Source organism: Cricetulus griseus, chromosome 2, assembly GCF_003668045.3.
Source record: "Cricetulus griseus strain 17A/GY chromosome 2, alternate assembly CriGri-PICRH-1.0, whole genome shotgun sequence".
NCBI classification, from domain to species: Eukaryota; Metazoa; Chordata; class Mammalia; order Rodentia; family Cricetidae; genus Cricetulus; species Cricetulus griseus.
In genome coordinates, this window is record NC_048595.1 from 148,784,049 (window position 1) to 148,806,411 (window position 22,363).

The following is a 22,363-nucleotide window of genomic DNA, read 5'->3' on the forward strand; positions in this document are numbered from 1 at the left end:
CTGGATAATGATAGTTACTTTGGTTTAGTAACTGTAGATCTTCTCAGAACTTTTAATTATGTAATTTTTATTGAAAACCTTCTAGACATGAATATAATATTGTGAGATTAAAGTCATTGTTTGATGACAGGCTTGTTTTCCCTTAAGGAACATCACACACAGTTGTTTCCTGAGATGAACTTTCTGTTTTCTAATACAAATAGCCAAATAATAAAGTCTACTTTAATTATGACCATTGTAAAATTGCATGCTTATAGTATGTTTTAAAAGATCACTAAAGTGAACAGGGAATGACAAAGAGGTCTACTACAGAGATTCTACATGAGCCAAGAATGTTTATAAATTGAACATGGAGGTGAGGGTAAAGTAACAGTAAATAAAATGGAGGTGGGTGTCCTACAACCCTGCTGTACCCAGGGCTTTGAGGGGCCACCTTTTATATCATCACTGTCTAGATAGAAGCATGTTCAGTGGTGTAATGTAATATGATTACACACTACTTGGTCCTACTTGTCCAAAACCAAGAAGAAGATATGCTGTATCAATCAGGTCACCACATTTTGTCCAGGACTCTACACTAGTAAATTCTGTAGCAGTCAGCAAGTGCATCAAGAAGCTGCCCAATATCACCTATACATGTCAATACTCTTTCATACTCCAGTAGCTGCTTTGGAACAACCATGTGAATGCTGATTTGTCACAGATGGGATTCTGCTCCTTAGCTGGAGATTAGATCTGGGTTAACTCTATGTATTTCTTACTATTCTTTGTATCAGCAATTATCCATTGCACATTCTGCCTACGGGGATAAAGAAAAAGATAGAAGTGTTAACAGGGTGGCTTCTGGTGATCTCATCTACAACCAGCACAAGCCATTTCCATCCAGTTTTCTTTTACTAAGACAAACGACAGACACAGTCTACACCCAGGAGTTGGAGAGAGCAGTATGTTCTGCATATAACAGGAGGAGATGGACTATATAATACACAGTTAAGTGTATGGATAGAGAAGGGAGGAATAGGTAAATTCAATAAAAAATGCATTTAACTAGAGTCAGTCATGCAAAGAGGTTTGCATAGCACAGGTCCCTTGAATTAGGATGTTTCAGGGCAGTTGCTGAATATCAGAACACCTGACAGAAGGCAAGGCAGCTGGGGGAGCCGCGATCACTGAACTAAATAAAGTATCTGAGGGCCTTGTAGGAAAGAGAGCCATGAATTATTAAGGGTTTCGTAAAGACACCTAGACAATAGAAAATGCTCTGTAAAAACAATCAAGGGGTACACTGTCCTTATCCACATTGTTGCAAACACATAAACTCTGTCAGCTGTTAAGAGGCAGGCATCACAGTGCCTTCCTGCAGAGCTGAGTGTGTTTCAGAACCCAGACAGCTGACAGGCAACCGAACCATACCATTCACCATGTGCTCCAGTACAGTAATCAAATTTGGGTCAATAAGAGTAAAATAATTTTAAAATTACCCTTCAGGATGGCTTCAGGAGGTGCAGTATTTCTCTGAACTGATAAATTATCATACACAGTGATCAACTTGTATGTCAATGAAGTGGAGTTTGTTCCTGGATCATGGGTCTAAGGGATATAGAATTTTTTCTGTAACTTATAGTCTGAATTGTTTCAAAAGGCATGTTCTCAATCTCTCTCTCTCTCTCTCTCTCTCTCTCTCTCTCTCTCTCTCTCTGTCTCTCTCTCCATATATATATATATGTATATACATATATATATGTATATACATATATATATATATATTTGTATGTGTGTGTTTCTCCCCTTCTGTATGTGTTTGTTTCCAAAAATAGTGATTACAATAATATTGTAATAAAAAAGCCAACAAATATAGCTATCATTTTTATTTGTGGACTGAAAATGAAAGATGAATGCTATAACCAGAAAATCTGGTATTATTTTAATGACATATTAACTAGAAGAACTTAGGGACATCAATTGCTATAATAATTTCTTTGTTTGAGGCAATATGCGTGTGTGTGTGTGTGTGTGTGTGTGTGTGTGTGTGTGTGTGTGTGTGTGAAGCAACACACACATCTATATACCCAATATTATTATCAATATTCAAAACTCCTTACATTTGTTTTTATAACAGATGGAGACCTTATTAATACATGTATGTACTTAAATCTGTGTGAGCAACAAGAGCTCACTATCCGTAGGATTGAAAAAGCCAATTGGCATTTTCCCTATGCTTCTTCCTGTTACATAAGTATTATTTAGTAACACTGATACATGAGCCTGCATAGAGAAAACCTTTTTCCTTTCTCTTTGTCTTTTTGTGTAGATACGTGTGTGCATACACACACCTATGGTATGTGCATGTATTGCATATCTGAGGAGTGTGTCCACCCATATGTGCACATGCAGAAGCTATGGGCCCATATTAAGTGTCTTCTCCTTTTGCTCTTATTTTAGAGAGAGTGTCTTTCAGCCTGCGAGCATGGCTGGGAGGAAGCTCCAGGGATCCTCCTGTCCCTTACCCCTCAGGGCTAAAGTTACAGATACATGTTGCTATGCCTGGCTTCTGGGTGCTGGGAATCCAAACTCAAACTCTTATGCCTGTGCAGCAAGCAATTTACTCACTGACATCTCTCCTAAGCAAATCTATTTTTTCTCCATTTTTATTTAAATTAGAAACAAGATTGTTTTACATGTTAATACCAGTTCCCTCTCCCTCCCATCCTCCCCTGTCCCCTCCAAACGAAAATCCTACCTATCCTGTACCCTTTCTGCTTCCCAGGGAGGATGAGGCCTTCCATAGGGGTGTCTTCAGACCCATATCCTTTGGGATAGGGCCTAGGCCAACCCCCATGTGTCTAGGCTCAGGGAGTATCCCTCTATGTGGAATGGGCTCCCAAAGTCCATTCCTATGCTAGGGATAAGTACTGATCTACTACCAGAGGTCCCATAGATTTCTGAGGCTTCCTCACCGACACCCACATTCATGGGGTCTGGATCAGTCCCATGCTGGTTTCCCAGATAATCAGTCTGGGGACCAAGAGCTCCCCCTTGTTCAGGTCAGCTATTTCTGTGGGTTTCACCAGCCTGGTCTTGACCCCTTTGCTCATCACTCCTCCTAAGCAACTCTTAACCCATTTTAAACATTCACTTCCAGGCAAAGGGCATCCACCTGCATTGAGCTTATCCACCACCAGCACATTAAGCACCAAGGCCCATGAATGGCTGTCAGAGAAGCTTATAGGCTCACATGATCAATACCCACCTGTAGCTGAAAGAACAATAGATAGCATTTCCACAGTGGTCTTCAGCTTCAGGCAAAAAGATAGGAATGAAATGTTCCTTGACTTCAAGGGGTCTTGTGAGCAGATTGAGCAGGACTTTTATGATGCAGCATAATGCGATAAGGAGATAGCCAACAAATAACTCTGGTCCTGGGGCTGAGCAGTCTATGCCTAGGCAAGGGCACAGACTCTCCCTTTATGGGGAAGTTGAGCCTAGCTGATACAGCCTTCTCGGTGTTACCAAGGTTGAGTTTTTCATGCTCTCGATACCCCCCACCCCCCGAAAACCATCCTTCAAGGTGTAACAATAAATCTGTCTGCCAGCCGCCCAAGTTACACTTGCCATCATGTTAAGGTCCCAAGTAATACACAGAGAATTATATTAGGTACAATCCTGCTGGCCAATGACTAGGATTTCTAATCTTCTATCTCTGTCTTAAGTATCAACCATAATGATTAATCTATATATTTATAAAGACTTATCGAGAATGCTGGCAGTGTGCGTCCATTCTTCTCAGGATCACATGACAATGATGTCCCTTTCCTACATTTCCCAGAATCCTCCTTCTCTCCTATTCCCACCTAACTTGCTCCCCTATTGGCCAACAGTGCTTTATTTATCAACCAATAAGACAAACATATATGCAGAAGGTTCTACAGTTAGAGCTTCTTCCATCAGCCTTCATGGCCACTTGGAGGATAGCAAAAGCAGGCTGTATGCCATTCTCTTTGTTAAAAGGAACTCTTGCCTGCAGATCTGCAGCCAGATGTTTATCACACACCATCTGATTTAATACTTTTGGCCACTGTATATCATATTGCAATTTTCAATTTAATGAGAACATCAAAGGAGTTAAATGTCACTTCTGATACCTTATTCTGTACACATTGGCAGAAGAAACTTCTGGAAATGTAGGTTATGATCAAGCTGCTGTGGCTAGAATCAGAGAGACCACTTGCCAACTCCCCACTGATGGCTATGTGGCTAGCATAAAGATGTCCTTAGTGTACCAAGAGGTTAATAGCATATCATCAGTATTACACTAGCAGGGCAAAATAAGAATCAAATGCTAGTTATGGAATCTGTGCTGTGTTTTCTTTCCATCACAATGAGAGAAGACTTTAGAAAGTCAACTTAAGGGCAGAAATGCATACTGGTCTTGGAATTTTCAGTCATGCCTGGCTGCTCCATTGACTTTACACCCGTGGTTACACAGAGACATCATGGTGAGTGGGCATGGTAGAAAAGAGCTGTTTGATTAGTGACAGTCAGAAAACAAAGGGAGAAAGACATGAAAAGTCCAGGGATGAGCTGTATCCTTGAAATGTATGTCGTCACCTACCTAAGTTCTCCAATTAGGCCCTACTTCCTAACATTCCATTTGACTTTTGACTAATATGTAGATAAACCAATAAATGAACCTTTTATGAAATAAGTGCTCTTATGATCTAATATCTTTTAGTAATGGCAACAGCTGGTAACTAAGCTTTCAATCCTGGAGCCTTTCAGAGCAACACCCACTATCCACCTCATCACATCATCACATGTATCAAGAATTTCTACAAAATGTGCAACATTAGGAAAGAGAAACAAACTGTTATTGAACCCACCTCAAATATCCACAATGAATTTGGTTTGCATTGTTTTGTTGCATGAGAATTGCATTCTTAACTGGAAGAAGGCACAGAGAAGATGTTGCTACAAGCTGACAGCCATTGCACCTTCTGTCTAGGTGGGATATGCATTTCCTTTTATTGTCCATGGTTGAGTACACTGTTTAGATTCAACAACATGGCTATGGACAAGCATCCGATGAGGAGCTTTTCAGAGATGAACAGGAGACAGAAGATGAAAGAAAAGAAATGAAGGAACCAAGGCAAACCATGAAGAGTAGCCCCAACATACTCTCTTAAGCCAGTTTCATCTCACAACTATATCTGCTGACAAAATTCCAGTGACTCTGCATTCACCTCATGTTGATGTTTGTCTTCTGTTAATGCTCTTACTAGCTTCCAAGGAGAAAATTGTCTTGGAAACAAATAAACTAAGGTTTCCAGACAATTATTTTGGGACTTTAGGAACCATGAGAGAAGGATCTCGGGAGAATGAGCAGTGAGAGGAGATAGTCATGGGGGGGGGAGGCTGAAATGAAAGCCCCTATGGAAATATTGGTGTTATCATCCTGATAATTTCCACCTCTTCTTCATGCAGTTATTCACATTGGCTGCATGTCAGGAGGGAACATAGCTGTTCTACAGAGGCAGCTTCCAGACTCTATAGTCAGCAGTTCCATCCTCCAGCTATTTTAGGAGCTGAAGCAGAGGCAGCATATTTAACTTTTAATAACAATAACTGCCATTGTCTTCATGATTATTTGGCAGCTACTGAACTCAGCTGCAGAGCTAATACTGTGTCCATCTGAGTGCAGGCTTTTCACTACATTCCATGCTTATAGAGATCAAGGTTATAAATGATACAAAGGACATCTGCAGGGGTTTGCAGTGGATATGCTGTTCCTGCCAGGAGATCTGGAAGCCTCAGTTCCCAAAGTCTTGAGAGTTCTTGCCTGATGTTGCTCCAGGTCTTATCTTGGGCATCCCTGCATTATCAGTGATGAGGTGGGCCTCCAGTGGGTCTTTGTGGGTTCTAGCTTCCTTTTGCCCTCTCCCACTTCTTGCATATTGTTCTTCCTTCATGCCCTTATCTGAGAACTTTAGCACAATAGGAATGGAAGGAGCAGGCTCAAGGACTGCTTCACCTTCACCTATGCATGGTCAAAGACTGTGATTAATCCTGTATTCCATCTATCAAAGGACTTTTGTTCCTTTTAGAACATAAAAGGGAAGGGTTTTCTTCTTTGGTGAGGCCAAGTAGACCAAGACTGAAGGCTTTAATGTAGAACCTGAACACTATTTTGTTTGTTTTACAAGACAGGGTTTCTCTGTCACTTTGGAGGCTGTCCTGGAACTAGCTCTTGTAGACCAGGCTGACCTTGAACTCACAGAGATCCACCTGCCTATGACTCCTAAGTGCTGGCATTAAAGGCAGAACACTTTTTAAGATTGAATAAACCTGTGGTTATGTATTTGAAAAGAAAACTGGTCAACCTAGAATACAGAGTGAGATCCTACCTCAATCACTGAAGTCCTAAGCCCTCAAATTCTACTCTCATCATTAAACTTATAGTCCTCCTAGAAATTTTAGTATTTAATATTTGGAAAGTATTACTACTAACTAAAGCTCCATATAACAATACCTCACAAAAATAAAATTATAAGCAATATATGTAAAAAAGAAAAAGAAAAGCAAACTACCTACAATAACCTTAATATTCTTGAGTCTGAGCTAGGAGGATCATTGTGAGTTCAAGACCAGCCTGTTCTGCATAATGTAATTATATGTAAAATTAAAAACAGAACCTCAAAAATAAGTAACTGTGTATAACTAGATTGGAAAAATGGAAATTCTTAAAGAAAAATTAAATCCAAATTAAAACCAGTTTTTAAAATGTACTATAATGTTTAATAACAATCTTGAGTAAGACCATTTAACCATACCTAGTCATGTATAATTTGAACATTCTTCTAAGCAATTCTTTGCTCCATTTTACTTCCCTCCCTTCTTCTCTTATTCCGTCTCCCCTCTTCTCCTCACTTTTTTCTCTATCATAGACAAAAGTTGAAGAAAGGGAATGTTTAGAAGGTGACTAGATAATGAAAACAATGCTTCCCTTTGGCTTTAGCCTGTCCTCTAAGCCACTGGGAGAGCATCCTTGTCATTTCCATGTTTGATTTGCTTTCAAAAATGTAATTGGATCCAACCTCTGAAGCACTGGGACAATATGCTAGAGGTAGGTCAAAAGGATGTCCATGATGTGGCCACATGGCAGGCAAGGACACAATAGTAAAGGGTATAGCATGGGACAAAGAAAATAATTAAAACACAATCAAGAGAAGTACAGAACGGGAAATGATGGAGCTATGTGCTGTGGTTATTTATAATGGCTCTCATCATACCCAAGAAAAGGTCATTTACAATGCCTTACTGGGAGTGTTCTGATGTCTGATGTAAGAATCAGCCCCAAAAGGAAGGCCACGGTGGCTGCCTGGAGCTCTCACCTTCCTGTTCCTGTGCACTGACCTGGTAGAAATCTTCCATTAAGCAGCAGTATGAACCAGGTGACTTCTGTGTGAACCAGTGCGACTTCTATGATTTATTCTTATAGGGGTACTAGAATCAGGATCAGAGACATTCATAGAAGAAAGATGACTGTACAACTTTTCATTGTCTATGCCTACACACATCAGTATTCAAGAGAGAATCAAAAGTATTTTTCAGAAATATTTTCCAATGCAAATAAACTCTTATTCAAAACCCCTCTCGACTTTGCCGCTAATAACCATGTCAATCCGATTGCTGGAAACTTAGTATAGTGAAAAACATGCAAATTAAAAATCTTTCCAATGTGAAAAATGCATTCTATTTTTAAATTATTCTAGTTACTTTAATTTTTTAAAAAAGGTTTATATATTCATTTTTTAAATTTGTGCATATGTTCATATTTCTCTGTGTTTTATGTGCACTATTTGACTGCAGAATTGAGGAGGCAAGACTGTGTTAGATCCCTTGGAACTGGAGTTACAGGTGGTTGTGAGTCACCTGATCTAGATGCGGACAACTGATTTCAGGTCTTCTAGAAGATAAGGGCCTTAACCACTGAGCCATCATTCTAGCTCATAGTCATTTTAATTTTTAGGGAGCAATCTGCTGTGTCTTTAAAAAACCTCATTTCAAGTAATTTTTGTTCTGTATCAACATTTCTCTGGCAACAAGATCTACTGGGGTGAATATTTGGAATAATTGAGTTATTGTCTAACTTTAGAGAGAGAAGAAACCCAAATCTCTGAAGAAGAGATGACTTGTTTGAGGACAAGGGAACCCAAGTTGAGATATCAGCTATCATGAGCCCACTGGCCAGTCTTCATACTGCTCTCCCCTCACTTTCAAACCCTTTCCAGTCTATCCCCATTTGCACACATAGAGCTAGCCTACAAAAGACATGCCACAAGTGATATGTGTTTATATATTGAAAACCTGCTAGATTTCCCAGGGTGAATTCTAAGGCAGTAGATTTTATGACTACTTTAGGAATAGTTTCTAATTTCAGTTGTATTGTCTTTGAGTGGGAAGCTGAAAAAATCATGTGATTAAATTATCACCATTTCAGTGGCTGGAGTTTCAATGATCAAGCAATATTTTTTTTTTATTTTTGTTCCCTTGATATGACATAGTCTTTTGGGGGGGTATTACTAACAATTTTTTCAAAGGTTATGAAAACTGGTGGTTTTGCTCATTTTTAAAGGTAAAAATTTTTGTAAATGAGAAGTATTTACATATGATCTTTATACTGACAAAGCATAGAGTACAAAGGCTTACCTCATGAAGAATCATCCACAGCAAGCTAGTCTAGCTAAGGAAACACACAGACAGCATTTATATACATTTTATTTGAAAACTTAAATAAAGTAGAATAATTCTTTGCAGACACCATCTTGGCTTAGACAATACTAAACTGGGCACAGCAGCCCATTTCAGATTTTGGGCAGCTAAACATTTGATTTTATTCGCTAGTAATATTGTCCACTTCCTAACACTCTGTCCACAGTTTTTGTTGCATCTCTCATGAGTAACATTATTATTCAAGCAAATATCAATTTCCTCACTCATATGAGAAAGTTTTCTAAACTAGAACATGTTTTACTTAAGTACAAGAGAAACAGAATGTAACACCTTACACACACTGAACATGGGCAATGCCTTTTTCCCATTCCAATTTAACTCTCACATGCAAATAATCCAAAACACAAAACACAAGCCCTTTCTAATGTCCTAGATGATTTCATTTGAGTTCGCTTTATCCCACTGGGACCTACAGTTCGTCTTATTTAAGGAAAGAAGAGAACATGTTTTAAAATTCTTAAGCAAGTTTTAGCTATGGTCCCTGTGAGCTTCTTATAATACTGCTAATAATGATATTCATAATATAATCCCATATCTTCTCCATAATTAGAGTCAGGCATATTTAGAGACATTACAACCCTGAAATGTACACAGAGTTTTCTCAAACTATAGGGAGCTATATATGGCTACAGCATATTGCATCATATAACTTTGTATATACCTCCTTATTTGGAGCGTAAATTGCATGTTAATAACATTTCTTGTTTCCTATGGATTGTCTGGCTACTGATAAGATTAGATGGCCTTCTTGAAACTTTGTGAATTAATGAAAGTATAAAAGATGAAGCTGCATTAGTACTAAAGCAATGGGTTAGGATGAGTAAGTGTCCCTACAGACTGTGTTGGTGGTCCCCATGAAACAACAGATTTATATATCCTTGGAAGTCATTATTTGGGTAATCCAGTAATTGGGATTCAAAATGTAAAATGACATTCAGGATATTTACTTTTTAAAAGTTATAGTAAATAGTAAAATACAGTGATTATTTTTTTGTTGCTGTGATAAAATACCATGACCAAAGTCAACTTAAGGTAGAAAGAGTTTATTTTGGTTTATGTTTACAGAGGGGTACAGTCTATCATCATGGGGAAGAATTTGAATAGTAACAGATAGGATCACATTTCAACTGCACACAGGAACACACAGCAAGAACAGGAACCCTTAGAGACTGAGTCCAGTTGCATGTGTCCTCCAGCAAGATCCCACCTCATATGGGCTTCATAACCTCCCAAACAGCTCTACCAGCTGAGGACCCAGCTTTCAAGTAAATGAACCTATGAGCAGCATTTCTCATTCAAACCACCTTAGATCACATTTGGATGTAGGGTTAGCAATCATGTATCGCTATGAAGGTTGAGATATGAGTAAGAATCCTAATTTTCTTAGAAAAGATTTGTGTTTTAACATTCAATAGATCTTTGGCATGCCAGCACTATTCCAATTACCATGCTAAGTAATTAGGTGTGAAGACAGAAAAACCCAAATCTTAGCTCTCAAGGAGTTCTAACTTGTTGAAAGAACCACACACAGGAGCAGGTTACATAGACACTGTTGTCTATATGAAACATGCTCACCTTCCTATGCTTCTCATGTGATAACACTTTTCATAGGAAACTGTACATGTGGCAATGCTGATCACTTAGTATATACAATGCTATATTTTTTTCTCTAGGTGTCCTCCATTGCCTGGGAGACTTCAAAGTAAATATACATATTAAATTACCCATATTTTCATATTAGCTTCTGAATAATCAGAGATTTGGAATGTGATAAATGGTCCTACCTTTATCTTTACTATGGAGCAAGATGATAGAAATGATTTACTACATGTTGGGTGAAAATAAGTGTCTTTGTTTGTTTCAAAGAGCAACAGAGACATGAAGACCATCAAGAGAATGGGCTGGGTAGCCCAAGAGGCTGACTCATTCTAATATTATGCTTGCTTTTTTTCCTAATGATTAGGTGAAAGCAAATCCTTTGTATTAATTTTGACCCTGGTCTCAGAGCTACAAATAACAGGAGACAATGGGAGGTGTGTATTTGAGTGAAATGTTCAAGACATGAAACTATAAAACTTGAAATCTTAAAAATAAAACTTGGTGACTATAATGGCCAGAAATAAAGCTTCCCACTTTTTCCCTTTTAGAGCAACTGTGAAGCTTTTCATGTTTTTGTCTATATGTTTTTTCTCTTTTTCTTGTCATAATATTTTCTACAGTGCCATGATAGTAATATTTCACATGCAACCAAAATAAAACAAAACAAAAGATAAACAAGAGGCATTATAGCTCCCTTGCTGTTATTGTCCTCTGTCTGCAGGAGAAAATTCAAGCCATTTAGTGGGAATTGCAAAGCCCCTGTCTGACCTCTGTCAATCTGTTGAGGGGTCATCATTTTCTGTGTTTTTGCCTCCTACAGGAAGAACTGCTTGTTGAGAATGGTTCCATGATCTCTATTGGCCTCATAAAAATCCAATTTCTGTTGTGTACCTCACTTCTTGGTCATCATTTCATGAATTTTTCTACCCACAACTCCTAGAGCTACATGGAGCAATCCACAGACTCTTAGAACAGTCTACCATGTGTTATGCCACTCTCTGTTTTAATTACATGTTGAGATTATTCATTCCATTAAGAGAGCTTCATGCTTCTGCATGTGTGTTTATTTCATGCCTATATCATAATCAGATTTAGATTTAACTTTTGAAGTTGAGGCATCTGTAGAAACCTGACAATATTATAAAAAGTTGTACATAATCTTTTCACATAGGTGGGTCTTCTGTGTTGACATAGGTCCTATGCTATTCTTATGACAACTAAAGGAGAGCAATTCTTTACTATGTAATATAACATTTTCCAAGTTCTTGCATGCATCTCTTTATTATTTTTCATACTCTCTGGACAGTTTTAATCAGAAGGGCCTGATTTCTCATCTTACACAGTTTATCAATCCCACCTCAATTTACAGACTCACTTATATGTGTTATAATTTACAGGATACATCAAAAACTTTAAATGATACTAATGAGAAAGTCTCATTACAAGACTGAAAATTACTTTTCCCCCTGCATTCCTTTTCTGTGTCAGTGACAACACCCTCTAAACAGATATATTGATGTATCGTCATCTTGGTCTACTGCATCTCCCTTACCTTGCTGGCATAACCAAGTTCCATCTGGATTCCTGCACTCACACTTTTGAACTCCAGATCTAAAGGTAACCTGCATTTCTATCACTATGCAACAAGCAGAAATATTTTAAAAAATGCACATCTTACCATGTTCTGTTTCCTACTAGTGCCTGCTCTTATTGCTTCATCCTTCCACATGGGATCTTCTAATAATACAACTCGATTTTATCATTCAACACCCTTTGTTGTTGCCTCTTTTTCTGTGAAGATGTTCAACCTCTCCTCTGGGTGCCTTATCAATCCTAGTGTTGCTATGCCATGTGGGTCCATATCTGCTTGCTTTTTGTCTTTCTTTCTACTCTGTTTTAGCAGTACGCTGTTTTCTATAATGTTGAACTCCTATTCATATGCGTGGTAAGGCCTCATTTGGTTCTGTAGATGATTATCTACCACAAGACGTAGCATATCTGGTAACCCTAACAGGTGGGTAAAAACAAGATCAAAATCATCCAGTGGCACTGTTATTGAATTATAATTATATTTTATGGGTAAACGTCTTTTGCTAAAATACCAAAAATTCTGTAATGTGCCAGTGTTTTTCCATGACCCCCTCTCTTTCAATTCCTATCTCTCCATCATCAACTTACCACTCATCTTTTTAACAATTATGAAAATGTTCAGTTAATTAAACTCTCCATAGTGGCACTTTTATGAGACAAAAACGGGGTACTATTAGGTTAGCAATTTTCTTTCCTATTTGTTTGGTGAAAATTTAAAATTTTTTATGATAGATATATTTTAGTTTTGTAAAAATGAATGCAATTTATAGGTGCTTTCTAAGATTTAAAGGGAAATATTAAATTGATATGTTTAGAGTTAGTCATCAAAGTTATAGTTGAAGTTTCCAATAACATGAAGAATGAGCAATCATCAAATTCCACCTAAGTCAGGGAGCACACAAATATGACCCCTGAAAGGACAGCCTCATTTTGGACTGTGTTGACTCAGAACAAGTGTGTGCAGGTAAGAGCAGCATTTCCATGTGTTCATCTGTAACTCAATTTTTACGGAGTTAGTATTCAGAATTCATGAATGATGACAAATAGATGGTAGCCAGAGTCACAGAGGACTAACTTCTGACCCATGAGTTTTTAAGGCATCAGTTTGTATTTCATGTAGAAAATTTACACTTACTCTTTATCTAGTTATATGATCATTTTTATTCAACTGGCCAAAATATCAAGGCTGAGAATATTTTAAAATATTACTATCTGTTCTCAATTCTCAGTCTTGCATCTCTGTTTGCCGAGGGCCATGCCTGTCCATTATTGTGCTGCTTATTCCATGGGCACCTCGTTGAAAAGCTCCAGCATTCAAGTCCCACAACATAAAACAATATGGGGTTGTTACTGTGGACTGAAAACTAAGTAGAAAACACAAGGGGAAAGTCACAATATTCCTGGAATACCAAGGCCTCTCACCTTCTCTTTGGGAAGCTGATTGCTGAAGTCACACATTTGTCATGAGCTTGTTGGGTGGCAGGCAGCATGTGAGGAAATTAAGTACATTCTAACAGCACTCAAAGCAAAGTGGTGGTGCTCTACTTACCTTCAGCATCTGGGTGGGCATGCAGCAAGGAACACCAACAAAGCACAGTAACAGCCTTGTCCTATAAAACACCTATTTTCTGAGATAAGCAGTTTCATTACACATCTGATACACAATAATTTGAATGTAGGACTATTATGAAGGAGTCTGTAAGCTGTTTCTTTTAAATGTAGAGCATTTTTCGTCAAATTTTTGGGTACCAATCTTTTTCAAGGAATCAGCTAATTAGGCAATTTAATTTTCAAGAAAATGATTTATGCACAAAGAAGGTTAATAGACTTTTTGACTATAAGATTATATGCCAAAAACTAAATGCTGCCTAAGAAAATCCAGATATAAATAGGTATCAATATAATTGGAAAACACAAAAACTAGCAAAATTTATTTTATAATTCAGGAGAAGAAAGTACTTTCAGAAGTAAAATGCAGCCATTACATAGATCCAAGACACCTTCCCCCATCATGAATTTATTAATGCAATGAAATTCAATAACATAAACACTTTCTCATTGATATTTACAGCTTTTTTAATATGTAGAGATGACTTATAGACAAAATACAAATAAACTTAACAACTTGGGTTTGAGAAAATTTATTATAAGCATTCCTATTTTATGAGAAACTAAGCATGACTTCCTATCAACTCATAGGAATGGATTTCTGGATTTCTGCAGAAGGGAGTGTGTGCTGATAGACTCAGAGCAGAGGATGTCTGGCACCAGTGAAGCTCATGTTAGCCATGACTCAGAAAATCAACTGACTTCCACAGGTCATTTGAGGACAGAATGCATTGTCCCTACAATTACATTCCATTACTTTAGAAATCCACAGTTTGTGACTCTCTGTGATAAATTTCAATGTAAGACTGACCAACAGTGAGAACAGAACCAGCTGACCAACAACTGTCCTCATCCATGGAGCCTTGTGGTCATGTTTGCACGTGTGATCCTCCTCTTCAGTGCACCTTGGAGATGCTGGATGCTGTCTCACATCCCACCACATGCACCTGAGCAGGATCCCTGGAGCTCCAAAGCACACGATGCTTCTTCCTTTGATTCATATGCTACACACAATCTATACAACAAGGTCACAGACTTCCTTTCAATTTTGTAAAGTTTGCACTGTTAATAAGTTTCAAGATGATAACCAGGGACATTATAGAATCATTTCTCTTAAAATTATCAGTAGCTCTATTATCTTTTTCTCATTAAAACTCGCTTGTGTATAAAAATCAAGCAATAAGGACCCATATGCAGTAGAAAGTGAATGACTGTCAGATGTGGTGGCTCACATCTTAGTCTCAGCCCTCAGAAAACAGAGGCAAGTGGATGTCTGTGAGTCTGAGGTCATCCTGGTCTACATAGAAAACTCCTTGGCAGCCTGGGATATATATGTAGAGACCTTGTCTCAGGCTGCAGCAACAAGAAGAAAGTGAAACATCATGCACTGTACTATTGAAGGCAGTGTATATTGATAGAATTGGAGTGGATGATGGCTAGCACAACTGAACTCGGTGGGTTGCTGTGGGAGGGAAATTCAGTTGACCTTTAGAGGTCATTTGGGGATGGATCTAATTTTGTTATAATACATGTTTAAAGACAAGATCAAATGCTTAAATAGAAAAGCAAGAGGATACCCATAAGCCAGAATGGAAGAATGAAAACTAGGAAGGAAATAGCAATGGGTGAATTTGAATACAAATGTAGAATGTGGGACTAGACATCAAAGTAAAGTCACTGTAACTAAAAGTATCAATGGATTATATAATTACATATCAGAGGTATAGGAAAAACCACAGAATGGAATGGGATTCTTTTAATAAATTGACAAATTGACAAAGTATATTTTAAAACTTTAAATGAACTGCTACCATCATGCATAGTTAAAGTTGTAGTAAAATAGCAACCATAACCCACTGTGGCATCAGGGTGAATTAGTTCAATGACTCTAGAGACCCATGGCAGTTTGAACTATATATAGCATTTTTATGGTACATGAGTCAAACAATTCACATCTGCATGCGTCCTCTTTAAAAATGTATATTATGGGGGCTGGAAAGACTGTTCAGCAGTTAACAGCACTTAGTGCTTTTGTAGAAAACCCAGATTTTATTTTCAACTCCTACGTGACAGTTCACAACCTTTTCTAACTCCAGTTTACCAGGATTCAAAGTCCTTTACTGGCCTCCACAGGTAATATATAGACATGATGCATATGCACACACAATGGCAACACCATAACATATAAAAGAAAAATAATAAATATTTAAACAGGAAAGAATGTGTGTTTCCAGGAATATCACATACAACTTAAATAGGATTTTTAAAAAAATATAGAACTAATTTGCACAATACAGGGTATTTAAAATCCTTGACACCTGTATAGTAGCAATCTTAGATTTTTTTGGCAAATGAGGTTACCTTCAGGTATTTACAGGCAATCTGGATTGGACAGCATTCCTCCTGTTTGAGAAACTTACACACTAATCAAAGTATGAAGGTGGAAGTGGGTAAGTATATTTTATAATATTCATTTTATAGAATGCAGAATACCAGTCATTATGAATGCATTAAATGTACAATTATATGTACAGCACATACAATTCATTGTAGAAGAAACTACTGTAACACTATGTACAATAAGATGCTGTGTGCATAGATTTTTTTAGAATGCAAACTGTTACAGATTCATCTGCCACCACCTGAAACAATGGAATAAAAGAGCAAAGGCCAACTTGATGCTGTCATTATTTCCAGAGTGGACCAGGCATTTATAAATTTATCAATGAGTACATTATACTTGGTTTATCATTTTTCTACAGTCTTGTCTTATTGATGATGTTTTCCTTTAAAGCATTTGACAAAGACATTAAGGCAGTTATAAGTCATAGGGAAGAGGATCAGATCACATAGAGAATCTTGTCACAAATGGGTTCTTTGAACTAATATGTCCTTATTGATGATGGGAGATGGCTAACTTCCTAGAATCATGGGACTAACTGGGATATTATCTGAGAATGAGCAAGGGTAGGTAAGGAGTCCAGTGGAAGAATCTATTGAAAGATAGTTTTAAAAAGTCAGGAAAATGAATCAAGAAGGAAGAACTGTAATAGAAAAAGCAAATATTGTACCATGTCTGTTAGTAGAAGGGTATGTTAGTAAATCAGAGGAAAGCCTGACTTTAAACATGGGATGAAGTTCTGAGAATTTAAATACAAGGTCAAATTAAAATTCTAGAAAACAAGCAAGAAAATGGGATAGACTAAGAGTAAATAGAAATGAGTGTTTAAAATGCCATTCTTACTACGAAGAAGGCTAGAATTAGGGATTAAAGTCGAGTTTTGCTGAGTTACATTAAAAGCTAAAGACTACAAATTAAATAAAAAGGAAGAGGAAAATAACAAACATTCACTAAATGTTTCCCTAGTACCAAGCATCCTTACTCTTTCAGCCTGTACAATGTTTCTCTGAATGGTGTTCATAAGTTGCTGATGAGGGAAATAGATTGTTCCCTTATATGTGTGTCATTGTGTGTGCACAGCACTATAAGCCTGTGAAATAGAGTGTACCGGTTAAATAGATTGTCATATAGCTTGTATAATTGTACAATCTATGGAACAGGAATATGATAGTACTGTATAACAGCACTGTAAAACACTGCCTTCTTCCAATATCTTAGCACTGTGTGTCTGCATGAATGCCCAGTACTATAACATGCTTGCTACATAGATTATACCTTTGCATGTGTATCTGTGTGCCTGCACAGTTCCATGATGTGTTTGCTACACAACATTTGTGTCCTATACCTGCCAAGGGCTATAACATTGTCCAAGTCACTAGATCTCTCTCTGAGCCTCAACTGCACTTAGACCATAAATGAGTATTATAAAAATTAAATTTCATGTATTTTATTTTCACAAAATTATGAAATTTCTAATGAATCAAGCTTTTAAATTTGGGGGTTTTGTAAATTTATGTGTAGTACCAGTGTGTGTGTGTGTGTGTGTGTGTGTGTGTGTGTGTGTGTGTGTGTGTGTATCCACATGTATATAGGTGCCTGCAGGTGCAGAAGAGGGCAGCAAATTCCCTGGAGTTTAGGCAATTGCAATCTGACAGACATGGGTGCTGGGAACTAAATTTGGACTTCTGCAAGAACAGCAAGCACTCTTAACTTCTAAGCAACTCTCCAACCCTGATGCACTAACATTTACATTACAGCTCCATTATTATTTCCTTTCTTTGGCTCTTTTATCCTGTGGCACTAGAATACAGAATACTACTTAAGAATACTATTTAAGAGCTACTTAAAATGTGATGTTGTTGTTATGTCTGTAAACTTTTCTGTTTGCTTTTGACTGAACTTAAATTTACCCAATTATTTCAACTTTCTCAAGGTTGAACTCAGAATTTTATAAAACTTTAAACTTCTCATAGAACTCCTGTTGTAGTATCTAATTAATGTGTTTATAATATATGTTTGAAGATGAGCAAAACAAAAAGTCAGTCAAACAGAAAGGGATTCTGTGAAAATATTAAAATAATATATTGATATTTAATATTTACATTTTAGCTAGCCCAACCAAGAAAAATCATTTGAGAAAAAATTAAATATCAAATTGAGTAATAGAGGATGTTCTCAGACCTCCACAAGTGTTCTGTGGCAAATGTGCACTCCATAAAAATATAAATCTAAAAAAATTATTTTGCAAAATAAAATCTGAAATAACGGGCTCTTCCTCACCTACAAGTAATAAAAGGCTTCTTAGCATGACTACCCAGAACAGTTGCATGATGGGGGAGTATGTAACTCTCAAGAACTGACATGTTCATAATAAAACATCTGTCATCAAACTAACTCATGAAGAAATTGAACAGATCTACAAACAAATAAAGAGATTAAGTTAGTAATTTAGTAGCCTGTGTACATCAAATGACTTTAGTGAAAAATTCTGCCAAATATTAAATAATAAATATGGATGCCTCACAAACTCCCAAAAATAAAAGAATGGAGGAAATGCTTCCTAATTCATGCTATAAAACCAGTATTATATTACCCCATTGCCAGATGAAGACATTCAAAGAATATAAATATGGAATCTTTGGATATAGACACGAAAATCCTCATCAAAATACTAGCAAATGTATTTCAGCAACATATACAAGATTTTAGACTTTGTCAAAAGTGGATTTATCCCAGGAAGGCAGAGCTGATATAACAGATAAATATCAATGTATGTGCCATAGTAATAATATTAACAATCAAAACCACATGCTCATCTCAATATGTGCAGCAAACAGAAAACTTTAACAAATATTACAATATAAACATAACTAGTAAAATAAATAATGAAAGAATACAATGAGGACGGTTAAAAAATGTTGGAGGACTCACACCTTGAGTTCTTAGCACAAAACAGAAAAGTACAAATAACTACTATAAATTAGCATGAATTTGTTAACTTTAAATACATAGCTTTAGTCACATCATCATCAATAGGCTTGACAAATCTTAAACACAAGGTAGACAAGTTGTACTTGTTTAGAAAGAAAAATGAGGTGACACATAGAATAACTAAAATAATTGCTTATCTCAGATGACCTTCAGCATTTGAATCCTGACTTGGAAATTAGTAGGTTACTTACTGAGGCCCTAAAGCACCAAAAAACAAATCTCTTGTGAGACTGCAGACATTAGGTTCCAGCCTCTGTCCCAGAGCAGGCTAGATGGAATCCCTAAATTGGAAATGACTAAGGCCAGCTCTCCCTGCTCCTTCCATTTAGCTCCCTTTCTGCTTCTTTTTTTAAGAGTTATTTTGTTATTCTTTAATTACTTCTTATACTTACATATCCATTCCCCCATTCCCTCACTCTCCATCCAATATCCCAGCACTGCTTTCTGGAAAGTTTACTCACCACAGTTCCTTTTATCTAGTATATTGTGTCTGTCTGTGGAAAGCAATTATGAAGCAACTTAAAAAACATTGAAACAAAAAAGCAAATCCATCAATTTAAAGAGTGTAAGAGGATTCTTATATGGCAGGATAGTGAGTAAACAACTATGTTTTTTAAATCTATGATCATTACACTATGGACTCTAATAGATAATTTAGTCATAATGCAAGCATAGGAGACTAGTACAACCACAGGAGAAATTCTAAGAATCTATGAGTACTGATGGCTATCATAAGCATTGTAAGATAAATAAAGAAGAATCTTGATGGTCTCATTCACAGACTGAGCATTGGATCTTGGCTGAAGAAAAGATCTTCTAGCTGCAGGATTTATCAATAAAAGCTTACAAAAAATAAAAAAAGGTTATAATGACCAAGAACTGTGGAACAACTGAAAAAATGTGCATAATGTAAATGGCAGTGAGCAGAAAAGGAGGTAGACAAAGGAGGGAAGAGGAGGGAAGGAAGGGAGGGAGGGAGAGAGGGAGTAAGGAGGGAAGGGGTGAACAGAAATGATATTTGATATAATAAAAATGATATAGGATGTCATTCTGTATGCTGTGAATATGTGTTGTTTTAATTGGTTGATAAATAAAGCTGATTTGGCCAATGGCCAATCAGAATATAGCTAGGTGAGAAATTGAAACAAAGCTATGGAGAGAAAAAGGCAGAGTCAGGGAGACACCATGCAGTTGCCTAAGGGGCAAGAAGCCAGAATATTACAAGTAAACCACAGCCACATGGTAATACACAGATTATTTAAAGTGGGTTAATTTATAAGAGAGCTAACCAGTAATAAGCCTGAGCTATTGACCAAACAATTAAAAGTAGTATTAAGCCTTAGAGTGGTTATGGGAAAAACTACATGTGGTGCCCAAACATTTGGCAAGATTTCCACAGAAAACCTGGCAAATACTTAAAAAGGGGATTCTAAACACAAAAGAACAGAATCAAGCACAGCTTCTTGGTAGCAGCATTTTCTCAAGTGGGCTCTGTTTGCTAGAGGCAAGCAGAGGCGTGGCTCCTTCAATAGATAGCTACCACGTTCGTGCTGCAACATCCTGCTACAGAGCACTTAAATGGCATTAGTGAGCAGTGTGCTGTAAGGTGCTTAATGGCAGCATGGACCCACTGAATCCATAAACCTGGGACAGTGAACAAGGCTCCCAGAGCTGGCAGTAAATGTACCCCGCCATGTTGTAAAACCCACCAGGGTCGAGTCAGCAGCCAGAACCTCCACTTCAGTCCTAGTCATACTCACTTAGCATTAAAAAAAAAAACTCTCCTGGTCAAAAAAGGATTACAGATGCACACTATGGACAAATTCAGACAAAGAAGGCCTCTAAATAGGTCACAGTGCTTTTGACAAGTATGCATGCCTTGAGAAGAAGACAGGACAAAATATAGACAGTCATAGATAAAAAGAATAATTTAAGTATAATAAACTAAGGTTCTTAAAGGAAACAGAGTAAAAAAAATCATTATGGACCATGAGAAGATGGAAAATACAAAGAGAGTCTGGATTATGTATATTATTGCATTTTCTTGGAATTTCTGACTGCTAATGAGCTAACTAGAGAGAGACAGTTGATTGTGGGGGCTTCTAAGTTAAACCAACATATATATTTTAAAGGTATCTTGACTTCAAATTTTAAGTCTAAGGACATGTTAACTTGGAAAAAAGATTCTGCTTTTGCTTCCATGGAAGATAAAAATCTGTGGATTCCTTCCAGGATAATATGGCTAGATCAAACTGCCAGATATTATGCAGGACACAGAAGAAAGCAACTGACAAAGTTTGCCCATTCAAGGCAAAACAGACCTTCTAATTTCCTGCTCCATTTAAAAGTCTGCCAGATTCTATTGGCCTGTAGGGTGAAGATAGACTCCCCAATGTTACAAAAGCACTTTGGGTGACTATCCAAGCAGCCATATGTCTCTGTCATTTCTAGAGTTTTGGAAGGTACTTTCAATGCACTTCCAGTTTACTTAGGTAGTATTATGTCCCTCTGGGGTCTTTGATAGAGTTGAAGACAGATAATCATAGTTTTCCTTAGTTATGATAAAAGATAAATTAGATATAAGATAGGCTCACAAAGATATGATAGAGTATCTTCTTTAATTTTGCCAAATACAAATAGACTAAATATTGTAACTGTAATTCTTGCTTGATAACTCTTTTGTTATATGTAATTTTTCTATGTTAAAGTTAAAACCTTCCTTTCTAATAAACAGAAAGTGGTAGATGATATGGGATGTCCTCGCGTATGCTGTGAATATGTGTTGCTTTCGTTGGTTGATAAATAAAGCTGATTTGGCCATTAGACAAGCAGAATATAGCTAGGAGGGAAATCCAAACAGAGATAGAGAAAGAAAGGTGGTGGAGTCAGAGAGATGCCATGTAGCCACCAAAAAGTGTAAGATGCCAGAAGAGTAATCTGTGTATCATGTGGTGATACATAGATTATTAGCAATGGGTTAATTTGTAAGAGAGAGCTAGCTAGTAATAAGTATGAGCCATTGGCCAAACAATTATATTTCAGATTAGCCTCTGAGTGATTATTACATAAGCAGCTGCAGGGACCCAGTAGTGGGAGAGAAACTGGTCCCAGGGGACCAGAAGGACAGAGAGAAACATTCAGTTACAATAGAGACTGAAAATCCCTCCCAAGTTAATGTAAGACAGAACCAGGATTTTCCAGAGAACACTAGACAGGATGAATACCCATATCAATAAGAGTTAAGCATATTACATGTGAAATATAGAAAATCACACAAAAAATTAAACCTTGAAAGAAGTTGGAAGAAAAACTTAAAATTATATTCATCTTGTTAGCAATTGTGTACACATGAAAAAAGATAAGTGAAACATTTAAATAATTGAA

The 22,363-nt window shown here is 37.1% G+C and overlaps 1 protein-coding gene across 4 annotated transcripts in view; it reads right to left on the minus strand.

Moving 5' to 3' along the window:
* CUNH8orf34 (chromosome unknown C8orf34 homolog) overlaps positions 1–22,363 on the minus strand; it is a 392,051-nt gene that overhangs the window by 188,821 nt on the left and 180,867 nt on the right. The window lies entirely within an intron of this gene.